Source organism: Malus sylvestris, chromosome 13, assembly GCF_916048215.2.
Source record: "Malus sylvestris chromosome 13, drMalSylv7.2, whole genome shotgun sequence".
In the NCBI taxonomy this organism is placed as follows: domain Eukaryota; kingdom Viridiplantae; phylum Streptophyta; class Magnoliopsida; order Rosales; family Rosaceae; genus Malus; species Malus sylvestris.
In genome coordinates this window covers 36222471-36241518 of record NC_062272.1, presented here as the reverse complement: position 1 = coordinate 36241518, position 19048 = coordinate 36222471, and positions in this window count along the sequence as shown.

Genomic DNA, 19048 nt, shown 5'->3' with positions numbered 1-19048 from the left:
TGTAAGGATGAAACAATTATATATATATATATATATATATATTTATATATATAAAATTGTTGTAGGTTTAATTTATTGAATCATATAAAGGACAGAGAGAGGGGGTGCGGCGTAGTAGAAGAGAGAGATGTGTAATTGTGAGGTGTGTTGTATTTCCTTCCATTGTGCCCTTATTTATAGTAGTAAGGAAGGTTAATTCCTTACCCTAACAGGATTGGATTAGGATTACCACTTTAATAGAATAATATCTAGTCTAAGAGATATGGTAGAATCTCGCAAGAATATCCCAGATACGGTAGGATTTACACGATCACATTCCTAATCCAACAGGATTGCAACACTCCCCCTCGAATGTGTAAATACTCAAACAATTGACATATCAAGTCTTCAGCGATGAAGTAAATACGGTTGATAAAGTCGTTGGCACAATGAGCGAAAGCGAGTCTCATATTAACAGAAGAATACATAAAAGGTAAAACTCACAAAACCTTGTTATGGTAAAGCCCAATGTGGGAAAAAAAACCCATAGACTAAGAGAAAAGTGAGAAAAGTCAACACTATGAGCTTATAGAAAGTTGACTTCGACAATGACATCGTGTAGAGGTTGGCAAGGTTGTCTAGGATTGGCTTGTATGACTTCAACTCTTGATACTTTGCTGATGTAGATGTAGATGCAATCTGTCTTGGCGTTGACTTCGTTGATGTATCATATTTTGGTCAGGTTGATAATGTGGCATAGTCTTCATGGATTGTTGTTGGGGCTCAACAATGGATGAAAACAATAGGTACTTCGAGTATGCTCAACGAGAACTCTCAACCATGTCTCACGTGGCATCGTGAAGTGAGGTGAATCTTGGAACGGTTTGAAGATTTCGCAACTAAGGTCATATAGTGGACCTCCAAGATATTGTGTTATCCCAAATGGTAAAGACATAACCATTTTGGGGATGTGCCTTGTGTGGGTTTGATAAGTAATCAGCATTAACATAACAGACAAGGCAAGCATCATTCCGAGGACCAAGGGGGTCAGATCTACTTGGGATGCGTTGGGATTAGCCTAAATCTGTAGTACCTTTCAGGGTAGTGGAAAAACTAACTTCCCTCCCCCGACCAATCGGACGTCCGGGATAACGAGGTATCGTCTTTAATACCAATTCAGTGGCTATGTGTAGGCGCGGTGCTGCATCTTAACTAATAGATCAACAGCGAATGAGACGTCCTGTCTAATACAATGAGCTAAGTACAACAAAGCGCAAGGGTGAACTTAAATATGAAACTTCAGATTCCATAACCTTTTCATAGTCCTCATTTGCACATAGTGTTGGAAGACCATAGGTATACTCAAAGGTAACACCTTCGGGGTGTAATTTGACTGGTAGACCAAAGTACCATTCGAACAACGCTTGAACTTCAGGTCAAGGCATACACGACTTTTCCCAAGATCTTTCATCTCAAATTCTGTCTTTAGATGTGAGGCATTTTTTTTTTTGAGCTCTTCCAAAGTCTTAGTGGGGTTCATTTCATGGACATAACCGATCAAACAATCACTTAGATGGGTATACAACATCCGCCAAGTCGCTTCAATTTGTAAGTGAACGCCTCAAATGAGTTGAGAGGTTGTTCCATGGTTTGAACTATTGAACCAGTCCATGTAATTCTTTGGGAACTTACATGTAAATTTCCATATTAATATTCTCATGGAGAAACACTAACCACAGTTCATAATGTTGCTGTTAATCATAGGGCATTTGAGAGAAACCTTGCGCTATAAGGCGTGCATCATATCGCACTATTTCATTCATCTCATTTCCTTGCTCATTTGTAACACAACGTGGTTACCTTGGGCAGTGTAGGAACGACATGTCAAAACACACTTTGGTAAGGAATTTAACCTGGATTGTAATTTTGGTTGTCCAATTAGTTTTACGTTGTCACTAATCAACTGAGTACGGTTCGATATCGTCGCTTTCATTTAGCTACCATATAAGTGAACATCATCGATGATAATTTCATTCCAATTCCATTATCTCATCCAAACTAGAATACTGGACCAAGAACTTCAAGTCTCAGGAGTAATCCAGATTAATTTCATGAGATGAAATGATTTGAGACAGCGATCGAGTATGGATTCATTTTGTACCGTGACCTTCCTCTTCTAGGGAAATGAATCCTAAGAACCGAGTGATATGTCGTGCTTTAGGCTGAGACAGATTGATTGGCTAGGGGCGGCCAAATCGTCCTTTTAGGGCGGCACACCCTTTGGGGATGTTGACTCGACGTCCGTTAAGTACGTCTATCCTTGCAGGCATCTTTGCAGCTGGTATATGATCTCGTCACTTTTGCTAGATTAGAGGAATGTGTTTGGAGTAACATTCTGAAAGCTAAAATACATCACACTTGCTTATCACACATGTGCGGTGCGGGGATCGAGATGAGACATAGAAAGCAATGTCCACCCAAATTCACATCGTTCTACAAGAACATTGACGTTCTTATCTCCCCTTAACGGCGGGAAGACTGTCTCATTGAAGTGACAATCCACAAATGAGCGGTAAGGAGATCGTTTGCAAGGGCTCTAAGAAAGCTAGTGTGAGGGAGAATCATGATCGACAAAGATTCACATCCTTCTTCGAGGACTCATATTGGTAGGTTGTGGTGGTGCAACTTGGCACATGGAATGCACACCCAAATGCATAAGTACGAAATGTCAGGTTCATACCCAGTAACCAACTGTAACGTCGAAGAGGTTAGGTGGCAATAGCCTTAAGGTAGACCATCATAGCTACGTACAAGATTGCATAGCCCTAGACAGAAATCGAAAGCTTGGTGCGTTCACCAAGGTCTGAACCATCAATTAAATTATGCTTTATGATCACTCTGCGAAGCTATTTTGTGGTGAACATGGGAATTTGATGTCCAATTACAAACCCAAAAGAAATGCAATACTTATCGTAAACCTTCGATATAAACTTTATGGTGTTATCCAGTGTTCCAACTTTATGGGATAATAAGGGTGGTGAACCCTTAAAATTGGCTAGGAGGTTTAGCAGCAATGGATGTGGACAAACATGTGACCATTTTGTTAATTCATCAACCAAAACCATAAGTATTTATACAGTCCGCATTTTGATTGGATTAGTCCATGTATATTCCCTTGAATCAACTGTGAAAAGAGGGTTGTTTCGTATCTTTGCTAGGGATGATTTAGAAAATCAATTTCCATAACAAGCAGGCTTGGCAAAGTGTGCTTGTAGGCATAAGATCCTTACTTTGGGTAAGGAGATGCGTTGTGGCATCATTGCTCTACCTAAGTGTCCAAAAAGGTCGTGCCAAAAGCAAGTAAACTACTCAAATCATCTGAGTCCAGGGCAGCCACATGCGGTGCTTCCTGAAGGAAAATTTTTGTCCTAGCTAAGAACATTTGAACACATAAGCAAACTAATAACACTTTAAAGTAGGCATGCATTAAAAAACAGTTCTAAAACCCATGACTTTCAAAGCCTAGTGAATGGTGAACCACAAGACTCTAACAACATTAAAGAGAAGAAAGGATTTTGAGATTCATTACCCTTGAAACTCATCCTTGTTTACACAAGGGATTCACCCAAGTGAAGGGCCTCCAAGTCACCTCCTAGCTCCTTAAATCTTCCTTGTGTTTTTCTTCCTTTTGATACTCTTTTGCTCCTTGAGGATGTGAGGAAAGGATCTCCAAGAACGCCAAAAATTTAGTGTCTCTAAGTCTCCACACCAAAGATGTAGTGTGACGAGAAGATGGATGAATTAGAGAGATTTTTTATGCTACTAAAAGTCTCCCTAAGTGGCCGGCCTCTATAGAGAAAAAGAAAAAAAAAGTTTCTCTTCTTTACCTCAAGAAAACCCTAGTGAGTAAAAGCTATAAAGATGACTTTATACTACCTCACATGTGAGTTGCAAACTTGCAATTAATCCAAGTTTAAATCCACTCACCCTTATGGCCAGCCTTGACTTTGTTATTGGGCTAATTGCCCATTTTGTTTTAGTTGTCATACAACTTGTTGATGCACAAAATCAGTGAGGACTTTGGTACAATAGAAAGTGTTAAGTTTGTGACCTTCGCTAGATTGCTCCGGTCACTAGTGTGGATAACTATGTAAATGGATAAAGACAGGGAAGCAAACACAAGATGTACGTGGTTCACCCAGATTGACTACATCCACGGAGTAGAGGAGTTCTAATTAATTGTGAAGGGTTTACACAAGTACATAGGTTCAAGCTTTCCTTTTGTGAGTACTAGTGAATGATTTAGTACAAATGACATTAGGAAATATTGTGAGAGAATGATCTCTATTTATAGAAGATAGTTTCTAGTTTCATTCTGACATTGACACGTGTCATGTTGTGATTGGCTTCTGATGTTGACACGTGTCGCGCTATGATTGGCTTCTGATGTCGACACATGTCGTGCTGTGATTGGCCTCCTGGTTGGAGGGAAACTCTTCTGGGTCATTCACGGTATAACGTTGACCGGTGCTCAGTAGTTTCGGGATTGGTCAAGTATGGTACAAACAGTGCTCCCCTAAGTTCCGGAGTGAAGGAAGCTCCTCGGTTAGGGACTTGCAAGATCCAAGCCATTGAGTAATCACAAAACTTCTAAGTACCGAAGTGTCGTATCATTTTCACTTGCCTTAATTGTCTCATATGTAGATGTGGCATCTTCTTTGGAAGTACTTTCCTCCATCCAAGGGTGGTATCTTTAACCGATGAAGATGCACAAGGTAATGTATCAATTTCACTTGAAGCTTACTTGTAGTTTCGGGCTTGGTCAAGTGTGATACAAACCCTATAGTAGGAGTCCCCCAAGTCACCGAGCTAGGAGATTTGCCAAAGGAGGTAACAGACAAGGAAAGTAATCAGACTTCCACGCAAGCAACCTGGATCGGAGGTTCGACTTCGGCTTCCGGTTGATTGTTCTCCTTCTCCTTGTGTCGTAAAAAGCAACAAGGATAAGGAAAAGCAAATGGAGAAGAGATGATATGAGATACTTTTGCTTTTGAAGAAGTAACTTTCCACAGGCTTATTCTTAAACTAGGCTGGAGGGTTTTTTGGTTTCCTCCAGAGTATAAGGCCGACTCAAGAATTTAAGGGTCAAAACAAGTCCATCAAATCTAGAGTACGTTTGACCTTAATGATATGGGATACTTTTGCTGTCAACAAAGTAGTGGGTGTGGTATGGCGAAGCTTTGCTCTTTGGCGATGGTGTCAGCAAAAGGTTGTTGAAGCTTCTCGAGTTCTTTGGATAGGGTAGCGATGCTGGGTTTGGATTTGATTTAGACTCCTCTGTCTGGGTTGTGTGGTTCTGCAGGAAGGGCATCGTGCTGTAGTGATCTGTTCGAGCTCATCACTGATCATTCTGCTTCAATCTCTTACAGCATTTGTCCCCGATGCAGGAATGGAATGCAACCTTTGCATTAAAATGGTCCTCCAGAGCACTACTTTTCAGCAACTCATCCATGCGTGGCAGCTTCAGTGTAAAACGTCAATATCGTATCAACTGTTCTGAGGTATTTGTCGAAGGAATTTGTGACCTTGACAACAGTTGAGGATGAGTACTCGAGAGCAATGTTAGGCAAACAACCATGCAAAGATTCTGAGAATCAGTTTTAGATCTGAAGTTTGATTTCAGGTTCCGGCTGATTGCATTTTTTCTCCTTGTCCTGCAGGTAAGAGCAAGGGTAAAGGAAAAGACAAGGAAAAAGCATGATATAGGATACTTTTGCTTTTAACCCTGATGATATGAGATACTCTTGCTCTAGTGTGGCTTGTTTGCATAAGTATTATCGGGGGGGGGGGGGGAAAGAAGCTGAGTATATCGAGAGACTCTGCTGGGAATGCCCTCTCGGATGTGAATAAAAGTTAAGCATTTTTTTTTATTTGCATGTATGCCTGGCTTTGGAGGATGGAGGTTAACATATATAGGAATTGTCCCAACAACGAGTAGTAAAGTTGTTCCTTTACCATTTTTGGTCATAGCAATGTAGTGGGAGTTGGAAGATTCACGTGTTTTAACTTTGTCAGAGCACTTTGAAAAAGTGGTCTGTGGTATCTGGAAAGCTGATGTTGCGTGTGAAGATTACAGATAAGCTTTATCTAAGGAAATCTGGCTCTCGAAGTTCAGAAAGCGGTGCCTCTTCAATTTTCAAACAAGCAATCCTGTCGGGGACCTGGCTTTCGAGATTCGGAGAACGGTGCCTCTTCGATTTTTGAGAAATCAATTCTGTTGGGAGTCTGGCTTCCGAGATTCGGAGAGCTGTGCCTCTTCGATTTTTGAGAAAGCAATCTTGTTGTGAGTCTGGCTCTCTAGAGTTGGATAGCGGTGCCTCTTCGATTTTTGAGAAAGTAATCCTGTTGTGAGAGTCAGATAGCGGTGCCTCTTTGATTTTTGAGAAAGCAATCCTGTTGTGAGTCTGGCTCTCGAGAGTCGGATAGCGGTGCCTCTTCGATTTTTGAGAAAGCAATCCTGGTGGGAGTTTGGTTCTCGAGATTCGGAGAGTGGTGGCTCTTCGATTTTTGAGAAAGCGATCCTGTTGGGAGTCTGGCTCTCAAGATTCGGAGAGTTGTGCCTCTTCAATTTTTGAGCAAGCAATCCTGTTGGGAGTGTTTTCTCGAATGTGAGTAAAGGTTGGACATTTTTGCCAGTCTACCTTGCCACGGAGCACGAAGGTTGACACACATAGGGATTTTCCAGTTATCAAGAAGTGGTGCTGTTCTTTTACCCTTGTGGGTAATGATAGGGTAGCTTGACCTTCAAAATTTATGTGTCTAAACTTTGTCAGAGATATTTGGCAAAAGTTATCTGTGGTACCCGAAGAGCTGATGTTGCGTGTGGGGATTTTTGACATATTTTACTCAGGAAAATCTGCTTCTCGAAATCCGGAGAGTGGTGCCTCTTTGATTTTTGAACCAACGACCCTGTTGCCCTTTCTTTTATAAGGGCACCAATTGTGTGCAAGAAGTACGTTCAGAGAGTTATTGCTTGCAGGAATTTTCCCCTTATTTTTGTACTTCAGAGATTTATTGCACCTCATTTATGAGAATGTCTGGCCCATCCGACCGTCGTTTTGACTTGAACTTTGGTGAAGAGGCAGCCATGCCTTCTCAAGACAACATATGGCGCCCATCCTTCTTATCCCTTACTGGTCCTCTTACCGTTGGGGACTCTATGATGAAGAATGATATGACCGCTGCGGTGGTGGCCAGGAATCTTCTCACTCCCAAAGATAACAGACTACTTTCCAAACGGTCTGATGAGTTGGCTGTTAAGGATTCTCTGGCTCTCAGTGTTTAGTGTGCAGGTTCTGTGTCTAATATGGCCCAACGCCTATTTGCTCGAACCCGCCAAGTTGAATCATTGGCTGCTGAAGTGATAAGTCTCAAACAGGAGATCAGAGGGCTCAAGCATGAGAATAATAGTTGCACAAGCTCGCACGTGACTATGCTACAAACATGAAGAGGAAGCTCGACTAGCTGTAGGAATCTGATGGTCAGATTTTACGTGATCATCAGAGGTTTGTGAGTTTGTTCCAAAGGCATTTATTGCCTTTGTCTTCTGGGGCTGTACCGCGTAATAAAGCTCCAAATGATCAACCTTTGGTGCCTCCTCCTTCTGGGGTTCTGCCTAGTACTGAGGCTCCGAATAATCATCCTCCGGTGCCTTCTCTTTCTGGGGTTTGCCGATTGCTGAGACTTCTCCTGAGCAACCTTTGTGAAGGCTCCCTATTGTTTGTTTATTTTGATTCATGTATATGTACATATTTGTAACTTATCGGAGATATCAATAAACAAGTTTTGCTTCATTTCAACGTATTGTGTTAAATACACCAAGGCCTTCTTGACTAAGTTCTTTGAATTTTTTCTTTTGTTGAAGCTTGAATGTTGAAGCTTTGTGAGTGAACCATGTATGTTGAGGTAGTGCTCCCTTAATTTCCTGAGTGAGGAAAACTTCTCAGTTGGAGACTTGAAAAAATCCAAGTCACTGAGTGGTCGTGAGACTTCCGAGTATCAAGGTGCAGTAGCATATGGTAGGAGTCCCCCAAGTCTCTGGTCAAGGGAGTTGACGAATGAGGCATGTCCTTTCTAAGTGGTAGCCCAAAACTCCTCCTTCATATATATTTGTTCTCAAAGTTGTTAGGCCCAAAGAAGAGGAGGCTTGGGCAATTTTTTTTTTCAAATTTCCAAATTTTTGAATTTTCGAATTTCCGAAAAAAAATAATATATATATATATTTTTAAGATTTGTAGGTGAAGCTTTGATGGTGAAGCTTTGAGGTTGAAGCTTTGTTGGGTATCATGAATTGATTTTGTTTCACATTATCTTGATCAAGATAGTGTGAAGCTTTTGTAGGTGAAGCTTTTGTGTTGAAACTATTATGGGTGAAGCTATTGTGGGTGAAGCTTTTGTTGGTGAAGCTTTTATGGGTGAAGCTTTTGTAGGTGAAGCTTTTGTGGGTGAAGCTTTTGTAGGTGAAGCTTTTGTGATGGGTGAAGCTTTTGTAGGTGAAGCTCTTGTGGGTGGTGGGTGAAGCTTTTGTAGGTGAAGCTTTTGTGAGTGAAGCTTTTGTGGGTGAAGCTTTTGTAGGTGAAGCTATTGTGGGTGAAGCTTTTGTGTTAAAGCTTTGCAGGTGAAGCTTTGGAGTTGAAGCTTTGTAGGTGAACCTTTTGTGTTGAAGCTTTTGTAGGTGAAGCTTTGGAGTTGAAGCTTTGGAGTTGAAGCTTTGTAGGTGAAGCTTTTGTGTTGAAGCTTTTGTAGGTGAAGCTTTGGAGTTGAAGCTTTGTAGGTGGAGCTTTGGAGTTGAAGCTTTTGTTGGGTACCATGAATTGATTTTGCTTCACACTTGATCAAGATAGTGTGAAACTTTTGAGAATTTGTAGTTGTCCTCCATTGATGAAGCTTTTGCTGGTGAAGCTTTTGTGGTGAAGCTTTATTGGGTACCATGAATTAATTTTGCTTCACACTATCATGATCAAGATAGTGTGAAGCTTTTGAGAATTTGTAGTTGTCCTCCATTGATGAAGCTTTGTTGAATTTCCAATTTTTTTTTTTTTTTTTTTTTGGGAAACTAGAAATTTGAAAATGTGGGAGAGACAACATATACAAAATTTGCTTCCACACTGTTGAGCAAGAGATTGTGATGCAAGCCACACCTTGTAGTAGTCGAAGGTTTGGATGAACCATATAAATTGAATTTGCTTCGAACAGTCTTGATCAAGAGTGTGTGAAACTTTCTACGAGTTGTAGTTGCCCTTCATTGATGAAGCTTTTGTTGGCACCATAAATTGGTTTTGCTTCACATTGTCTTGATCAAAAGTGTGTGAAGCTTTTGAGAATTATGATTGAACTCCTTTGATGAAGCTCTTGTTGTCACCATAAATTAGTTTTGCTTCACACTGTCTTGATCAAGAGTGTGTGAAGCTTTTGAGAATTGTGGTTGCCCTCCATTGATGAAGCTCTTGTTGGCACCATAAATTGGTTTTGCTTCACACTGTCTTGATCAAGAGTGTGTGAAGTTTTTGAGAATTGTGGTTGCCCTTCGTTGATGAAGCTCTTGTTGGCACTATAAATTGGTTTTGCTTCACACTGTCTTGATCAAGAGTGTGTGAAGCTTTTGAGAATTGTGGTTGAACTCCTTTGATGGAGCTCTTGTTGGCACCATAAATTGGTTTTGCTTCACACCGTCTAGATCAGGAGTGTGTGAGGCTTTCTACGAGTTGTAGAGTTTGCATTGTTACTGAGGAGAAATGTCTGAAGCAGATGCAAGAGGGCTGAATAGCTTGATCTTCGTATGTCATGCACTGAAGTTGTTGTCGGCTTGCGATAAGACTTTGTTGGTGACTATAACTTATGTTGCACATAAGTGCTCCCCTAGTTGAGTTGTCAAGCTTGAGGGTTTTTGATTATTTGTGAATGCTAGGAGTTCACATGTACAAGTTGTACCACTCGTCTTTTAGTAGGTGGAATGAATGGTGAGTTGCTTTCATCACTTGGTTGGTGGTACAAAGGTGAGTTCCTTCATCACCTTCCATCACATTTCATAACCTGGTTGGTGGCACGAAGATGAGTTCCTTCTTCACTTGGTTGGTGGCATGAATGGCAAGTTGCTAAATGATATTAGAGTACGGGTTGTACATTTCATCACCTGCTTGGTGGCATGAAGGAGAGTACGTGTTGTACATTTCATCACCTGGTTGGTGGCATGAAGATGAGTTCCTTTTTCACATTTCATCACCTGGTTGGTGAGAATAAGGGCAAGGTGTCGGGCACATTGTAGCAAGTGTCGAATGACACAAAGTATGTTGAACCCTTTTGAAGCACAGTTGGCTTATGTATGAATGTGTTGGAATGTATGATTCAACGAATATACTGTGAAGCTGTTCGTTTATTTGTATAGTCTTATTGAACTATACTTATACTTTGTTTCATGTTGGAAGCATTCATGTTGAAGCTTTGAACCCGAGTGTTTCATTGCTAGGAATGTAAGAGGATTAGGACCGAGTTGTCTAGATCACCTCTTTATTGAATTCATGTCAAATAGTCTTCGTTACATAGGATGCCGAACGGCTAAAGCTTAACAGTTGTACAATGTGAGTTTACTTGTAATAGTACTTCAAGTGATCAGCGTTCCATGGATGGCCAAGGGTCTTGCCATTGGAACTTCTAAGCTTGTAGGAGCCAAGGCGACTGATGCCAACAACTTCAAACGGTCCATCCCAGTTTGGACTAAATGTTCGTTCCCTCGGGTCTCTGTCGCAAAGTAATCTTTTCTTCAATACCCAGTCCCTCACTTTGAAAAAACGAGGTTTGACCCTTGAGTCATAGTAGTTGGAGATGCGCTGCTTGTAGGCGACGGTTTCTGTGTTCCTTAACTAGATCTAAGTTGAGGGTAAGTTGTTTGTCATTTTCGCTTTGCACATAGTTCTGGACTCGAAACGTTGCTTTCTCAAGCTCAATTGGGACAACTGCCTTTGTACCAAAGGTAAGTGAGAATGGGGTTTCTCCTGTTGATGTCCGATACGAAGTGCGGTATGACCAAAGAACTTGGGGTACAAATTCTGGCCAACAACCTTTAGCCTTGTCCAAGCTGGTTTTCAAAGTTCGCTTGATTATTTTGTTGATGGCTTCGACTTGTCCATTAGACTGGGGATGAGCTGGGGAGGCAAAACATAAGTTGATCTTGAACTTAGAGCATAACATCTTGAACTTATTATTGTCAAACTGTCGCCCGTTGTTAGTGACTATCGCATTGGGAATGCCAAATCTACAAAGGATGTTCTTCCATACGAAGTCTTCTATTTTTGCCTCAGTAATGGGTGCCAAGGGTTCTACTTCAGCCCACTTTATGAAGTAGTCAACTGCAACGATTGCATAGAGGACCTTACCCTTCCCTGCAAGCATTGAGCGAAGGGCCAAGGGCTGATCATAGGAATGAGTGGCTCGGGAGGGAAGTGAGGAATAGTTGCGTAGCGTTGACACTTATCACATGAGCGAGATATTCTGATGGCATCTTGGTGGAGTGTTGGGATAGGGATCGAGATCCAGCATGATCTCCGCAGACTCCTTCATGTATTTCCCGGAGGATAATTTCCGCCTCTGCGGGCGTAAGGCATTTTAGGTATGGTAGGTTAAAACCCTGCTTGTAGAGTTAGTTATTAATGATTAAGTAACAGATAGCCTTGTATCGAATCGGCTTAGCTTGGACTTTGTCATTTGGAAGGGTGCCATGAGCAAGGAATCTATAAATCGGGGTAATCCAACTATCCCCCTGTTGTAAGTTGCACACTTCCGCAGCCATGGTGCTTGGTGCTGCCAACAATTCGACCTGAATTTTTCTCCTAATCTTGTCTTCCGCCGCTGAGGCGAGGCGAGCCAAAGCACCTGCATGACTGTTTGCAGCTCGAGGAATTTGAGTGATCTGGTAGTGGAAGTGCTTGAGCAACAATTGTGTTTGTGCCAGATATGCTGCCATAGAGCTATCCTTAGCATCAAAGTTGTTGGTGACTTGGTTTACCACCAATTAGGAGTCACTAAAGATATCAATTCGTTTAACCCCAAGGTGTTTGGCCAAATGTAAGCCTACTAGGAGGGCTTCATATTCGGCCTCATTGTTCGACGCCTTGAATTTGAAACGAAGAGCATACTTCATCGCCACTTTGTCAGGGGTCGTAAGGACTAGTCCTGCTCCACAACCTTATTGGTTGGACGAGCCATCAACATATAGACTCCATGCTAGGGCTGTTGGTTCTATTTTCTGAGCTTCTGAGGGTAATGAAACCACTTCTTTAGGAGTAGAAACAATGTCAATAGGATATGTGAAGTCGGCGATGAAGTTTGCCACTGCTTGGCCCTTCTTAGCTGGCTTTGGTTGGTAGGAGATGTCAAACTCACCCAATGCTATCGCCCATTTGATCATTCACCCGGAGGATTGCTTTGATCTTCTCGGGATTAGCCTCAATGCCTCATTGGCTTATCATGAAGCTTAAGAATTTGCTAGAGCCTACGCCGAAGGCACATTTGTTGGGGTTCAACCTCATTCGATACCTCTTTAGAATGGTGAAAGTTTCAGATAGGTTGGTGATGTGTTGGTCAGCATGTTTGCTATTGACTAGCATATCATCAACGTAAACTTCCATGCTCTTCCCAATCTATTCGGTGAACATTGAATTGACCAGTCTCTGATAAGTTGCTCCTGCATTCTTTAGGCTGAAGGGCATGACTTTATAGCAATATAGTCCCCTGTCAGTAGTGAAGGCTGTGTGTTCTTGGTCTGAAGGGTTCATGAGGATTTGGTTGTATCTTGAGTAAGCATCCATGAAGCTTAAAAGTTCACACCTTGCCGTAGAGTCTATAAGTCTGTCTATGAGAGGAAGAGGAAAGCTATCCTTTGGGCATCCTTTGTTTAGGTCGGTGCAATCGACACACATTCTCCACAAGACCTTTTGGAGCAGGAGACTTTCCTTGGTCGGATTCTTCTTAACAAGGCCAACATTTGCTACCCACGTTGGATAATTGACTTCGCGGACGAAGCCTATGCCTTTGAGTTTTTCAACTTCTACCTTCATTGCCTCGTACCGTTCAGCGTCATAAGATCTTTGCTTTTGTCTCACTGGCTTGGTCTTGGGGTCAATACTTACGCGATGACAGATGATATCAGGAGAGATGCCTGGCATGTCCTCGTATGACCAGGCGAAGACCTCAGTGTTCTCTTGCAAAAAAGAGATCAATGCCAACCGAATGGGTGGTGACAAGGTGGTGCCAATCTTCACCATGCGATCCGGATAATCTTTTGAGATAGAGACCTTCTCCAACTCTTCAGCGGGTTGTGCTTGCTGGGTGAAAGAGTCATCTCGAGGATCGTCGGGTTGACTGTTGCCACCGTGAAGATCCAAGTTGGCTTCGTCTGGGCTGGTTTTTATGACTTGGTCATGTATAGAAAGGGTTTCCTTGGGCACATGCAGGTACTGTTGCTTGACCGAAGTGTTGTAACATGGTCGTGCACTAAGTTGATCTCCTTTGATGTAACCATTGCCATAGGGGGTTGGAAATTTCATCAACAACATATGTGTGGATACCATGGCCTTGAGATCATTGATGCATGTGCGTCCGAAGATGACATTGTATGCCATTGAGCAATCAACCACCAGGAAGTTAGTGGTAATGGCAACTGTGTAAGGGCCTATAGCAATGTGAAAGGTAAGTGTATACTCGCCAAAGGTTGCACGATATCACTGGAGAAGCTTATCAGAGGGGAAATCGAGCGATCGAGCAAGTGTTCAGCTACATTAAGTGCCCAGAAAGCTTCAGCAAACATGATATTGACCGAAGCCCTTGTGTCTACCAGGATTCGTCGCACTTCAAAGTTGGCTATGTGAGCTTCCACAATTAGTGGGTCGTTGTGAGGGTAGATGATACCTCTTTCTTCCTCAGGGTAGAAACATATTAGATCCTAGTTAGGCTTTTGATACTTACCACCCCTGATGTCTTCCATGTGAAACACTTAGTGGCCAGGCCTTAAAGCTCATTCATTATTTTTCATGGCGCTGTTGGAAGATTCAGATATGGTTATGCCACCACTTATGGAATATATCACATTCACCTGGCGTTGGTTATGGTTACCCCTTAGAGGGTGAATGAGGAATTGATCAATTTTTCCTTCACTGCTGCCGTTTGGAAGGTCGAGATCTTCTCATTTGGTTGGATCTGGCTTCTACTCCCTACTTGCTAATAAGGGGTGGCTGTGGGGGGTTTCCCTTGATTTGTCCTTGCCTCAGCGGAGGCATGGTTGTAAGCCTGTGCCATCACCTCAGAGTAAGTCTTCCAAGTGTTGGCATTGATCATGTATTTGAAGAAACAATCACGTAGGCTTGCCGTGAAGGCCTTGAGGGCGGTCTTGTCATCTGTCTCAGCGCAGCGAGAATACTCATGGCTGAAGCGACCAGTATACTCTTATAGTGACTCGTCCGGCTTCTGGCGAATAGTGTACAAGTCATCTGCAAAATGCAAGTGATCGGTCTGGAATATGTGTTGAAAGACAAACAGTTTCCTCAGTTCCTCAAATGAGTCTATTGTCTTAGGTGGAATATGGCAATACCAGTTTAGAGCTCCGCCAGAGAGGGTGGAGGGGAAGAGAAGACATCGCTCTTCATCGGTGTGCATCCGATATGCCATGGTGGACTCAAAGAGGTTAAGGTGGTCAATTAGGTCATCGCTTCCAGTATAAAGTTGTAAACTAAGCTTTTGTTTTGTCTTTGCTTAAAGGGGGGGGTGTCGAGGATCCTCCTTGTAAGAGGGCCAGGCCTAGGTTGGTTCCAATCAAGTATCTCAGCTTGTTGTTCGGCCTTCAACTTGTTTACTTCCTTAAGGAGCCGTAGGACAAGAGCGTCCTGAGTGGAGTCATGTACCATTGGAGCTTTCTTTCGTAAATTTCCATCTCCTCTTGGAAGTAGGAAGGTTTGATCAAGAACATGTGATTTTTCCCTGGACTCGCCGTACTGACTTCCAAGGTATGTTTGTCGGAACATCTCTGAGTCCTCTATACCTTCGTATTTCTTTAGGACCTATTGCCCCTTCCCCAAATTGGTAGCTTGCCTGGGACATGGGAGGGGACCGAGTCTTTCAGAGACCCTTGGGTCATTGATCTTCGAGCTTACATGGATGGGATTGTCTCGACGTTGCTTTAGGAAGTCTCGACAATCACGAAAGACGGCTTTTGATCCTTCCACTCCTTCTATAAGGAGGTGCCTTCCTTCACTCCTCTTGCTTCGGGTCGAAGCAACTGGGTGGAGATAAGTCTTATGTTAGTCACCAATTCTATGAGTAGCTTTCTCCTCAACAGGAATACCCATGTCGAGGGCAAATGACCCTCCGTGTTGAGGGGCACCCAGTTGATGGTTGACTTCCACAGGGGTGATGAGCTCGTGTGTTTTAGTATATCTAGCCTCGTGGAGCATCTCAAAGACATTCTCATACTGCTCTTGGAGGATCTCATTCTTCATCACTATCTTATTGTTCTGAGCCTCTAGCTCATCAACTTTAGCCTGAAGAGCAAACTTCTTTTGTCCCTTCTTTCGTTGCTTCGCACCAGGTGCAAGAGGGGTGTCATTCTATGTGTTATGGCTTCCTTCGCTCCCCATGTTGGAAAGGGATTCCTGGTCAAAAGAGAGTGTACAAATGGTGGAACCAGCTTAAGAAAGCTAAAGAAAGTGAGAATAAGTGTCGTTCCCATAGACGGCGCCAAATGTTGATGCACAAAATCAGTGAGGACTTTGGTACAACAGAAAGTGTTAAGTTTGTGACCTTCGCTAGATTGCTTCGGTCACTAGTGTGGATAAGTATGTAAATGGATAGAGACAGGGAAGCAAACACAAGATGTACGTGGTTCACCCAGATTGGCTACATCCATGGAGTAGAGGAGTTCTCATTAATTGTGAAGGGTTTACACAGGTACATAGGTTCAAGCTCTCATTTTGTGAGTACTAGTGAATGATTTAGTACAAATGACATTAGAAAATATTGTGAGAGAATGATCTCTATTTATAAAAGATAGTTTCTAGTTTCATTCTGACATTGACACGTGCCGTGTTATGATTGGCTTTTGATGTTGACACATGTCGCGTTATGATTGGCTTCTAATGTCGACACGTGTCGTGCTGTGATTGGCCTCCTGGTTGGAGGGAAACTCTTTTGGGTCATTGACGGTATAACGTTGACCGGTGCTCAGTTGTTTTAGGATTGGTCAAGTATGATACAAACACAACTTAAACATAATGTACCTTATGGACCAAAACACTTTTGGGCCCTAGAGACCCGGAACTAAATTGACAGCTCAATACGAACCTTTTGTATAATTAATTAACTAATTAATTAATCTTGACCATTCTCAATTAAACCATTTAATTGCTTATCCATCTCATTTATATTTCTTCACTTTCATCCTTACTCGGTGTATGATCCATTAGGTTCCAATTAGCGAGGCAGTGGGCGATTGTTACTCTTAACGATCAATTGTGAATTGAAACCACATTTCAATTCTACCTTTGATGAAGATTAACGTTTGCTAATCTTCAGGGCTTCCACAAACCATGAGTGACACCTAGCAGTATGTCATGGCTACCCAAGCTAAGTAGAAGTGGTTGGAGAACCTATCCAGTTACAATTACAATGCAATACAGTCTTTCTCTAATACAATACTCTTAATCACATTGTTTGAGTGATAGTTTGTTTCATGTCTACTATCCAATGTGATACTTCTCTATACGATTCATTTGAATGTGATTTGGAACAAACTTCCTAAGTCATATTCGTATGCTTTGGTCAAAGATTCCAGAATCATATCTCAGAGTATTCTCCCTCCACCATGGAAGGTTAGAGATCCCTTGTTGTGCATTCATATGCCTACATGACTAGATAGCTTGACCTTAACAATGTCGTGGACACTCTCAATGGAATGCCTTTAACATGATCAAAGATCAATAACCCAACCATTAGACATCCATGATGCCTCAGGTTAAAGGACTACTTTGCATATTGCAACTTACGAGTTCTTGCATGACATGTATGTGATAGGAGCATATTTATGCGACTTAGTTAGCTTGTTTCTTGGCATTGATGTTGTTAGTTCGTAGTTATTTTAGTATTTTAAGCTATTTTCATGTGTTTGTAGGTCCAAAGGGTTAATGTGGCAAAGAAGTGCATTTCGGAGCATTTTGGAGCATTTTTGGGCATGGAATGGATAGCATATGCTTGGAGCAAAAGGAATGGAAGAAATTTGAAGTTTGTGCATCATCCTCTCCCTATAAATAACCATTTTAGCACACTCATTTCACCCAACACATCCACTCATTACAACCACCCAACACATTCACTTACCACTACATCCACTCATTTCACTCAGCACATCCATTCACCTACCACTACATCCACTCATTTCACCCAACACATCCACTCATTTCAACCACCCAACACATTCACCTACCACTACATCCACTCATTACCACCACCCACTACATCCTCTCCCTAGCCTATAAATATATCCATCCAAAGACACATTTGGGGGGACAGTTTAGGGAGAAAGGAGGAAGACACATTCTGCCACAAGGCATAGTCTTTTCTTCTTAACCATTCTACACATTCCCACAACAAAAACACAATTCCATGCACCTTCATTTCCCTTTCCTTGCTGTGACCTCCATCCAACCTAAACACATTCAACCATTCCCTTCCATATATCCATATGCATCCATCAAACCACACCTTGTGCCGCAACAAAGAGAAGAAGGAGGACCCTTGGACGTGCTTGCCATTCAAGTTGGATTGTTGGAGCGTTTTTAGGTGTTTTCATTCTTTTGTTTTCAATGTCTAAATTTGTTTATCTTTGCTATGTGAGTATGAGGAACTAAACCCCCCTTAGCTAGGGGGAATTCAAAGCCATGAACATACTTGCAATATGAATTGATTACCTTTAGTTGTGATTTCATAAGTTGTGAATTCAATTTGTTTAACTGCTTGATTGATAACTTATTCGTGTATGTTTATTAAGAGTGCACACTTAGTTTGCATGCATGAATATGATGCTAGAGTACAAGGGAGTTTCACCTAATAGTTCCAAACTTATATTCACAAGTAGTGGAGGTCGCTTATAAACAATCGCGTTAAATGAATTCTTGGCAAGAGTTTCATGCTCATCATAGTAACGAATGCCTCGTCAATACTTATAGTTTTCATAATGCTTAATGATCTTTGATTGTATCTTTATTGTGCTGTTCACGAAAATGACTTTTGAAGAATGCTTGAATTGTTGTATGCGCTTTCCCATCCAATTCAATAACTTAAGGAGAACTTGAAGGTTAATTTAAGCGGACTTAATTAACCTGGGGTATTGAGTTTCATGATTTATCGAAAGAACAATTGAAAATTGGTTTATGTACAAGTGTGTCATGTGTGGAGAAGAACCCTCTAGCTAGCCCATCATCCATAGTTTACCCAAATTCGTCCAAAATCTGTTTTAGTTTACAATCTGTTTGTTTTGTTTTCAAATTCGTCAAAATCAAATCCCCCTTTACTTTAAAGTGTTTTATTAGTCAAAATCTGTTTTAGTTTGTGTTTTTAAGTATTTCGAACCAAGTTAAAACCAAAATTCATCCCAAAGTGTGTTTAGAGTCCAAATCTGCCCAGTTTGTGTTTTTAGGCAGATTTGGGCGTTTTTAGCTTGTTTTGAATCTTTTGAGTTTGTTTTGAGTTATTTGAGTCTAGTTTAGTGTTTTTAACTTTGTTTTAATGTTTTTAAGTCAGTTTAGAGGTTAGCAAGCCCTTCTAATCCCCGGTCCGGAACGATCCCTACTTACATTCTTTACTACAATTGATACAAGAGGGTTTAATTTGTGTGTTAAGTAAATTTTCGCATCAAATTTTTGGCGCCGTTGCCGGGGATTAGCAACTTTGCTAATCCCTTGTTATTTCTTTTTTGTATATTTTCGTGTCTTTTGTTTTTAGTTACTGACTGACTTTGTTTCTGTTTGTG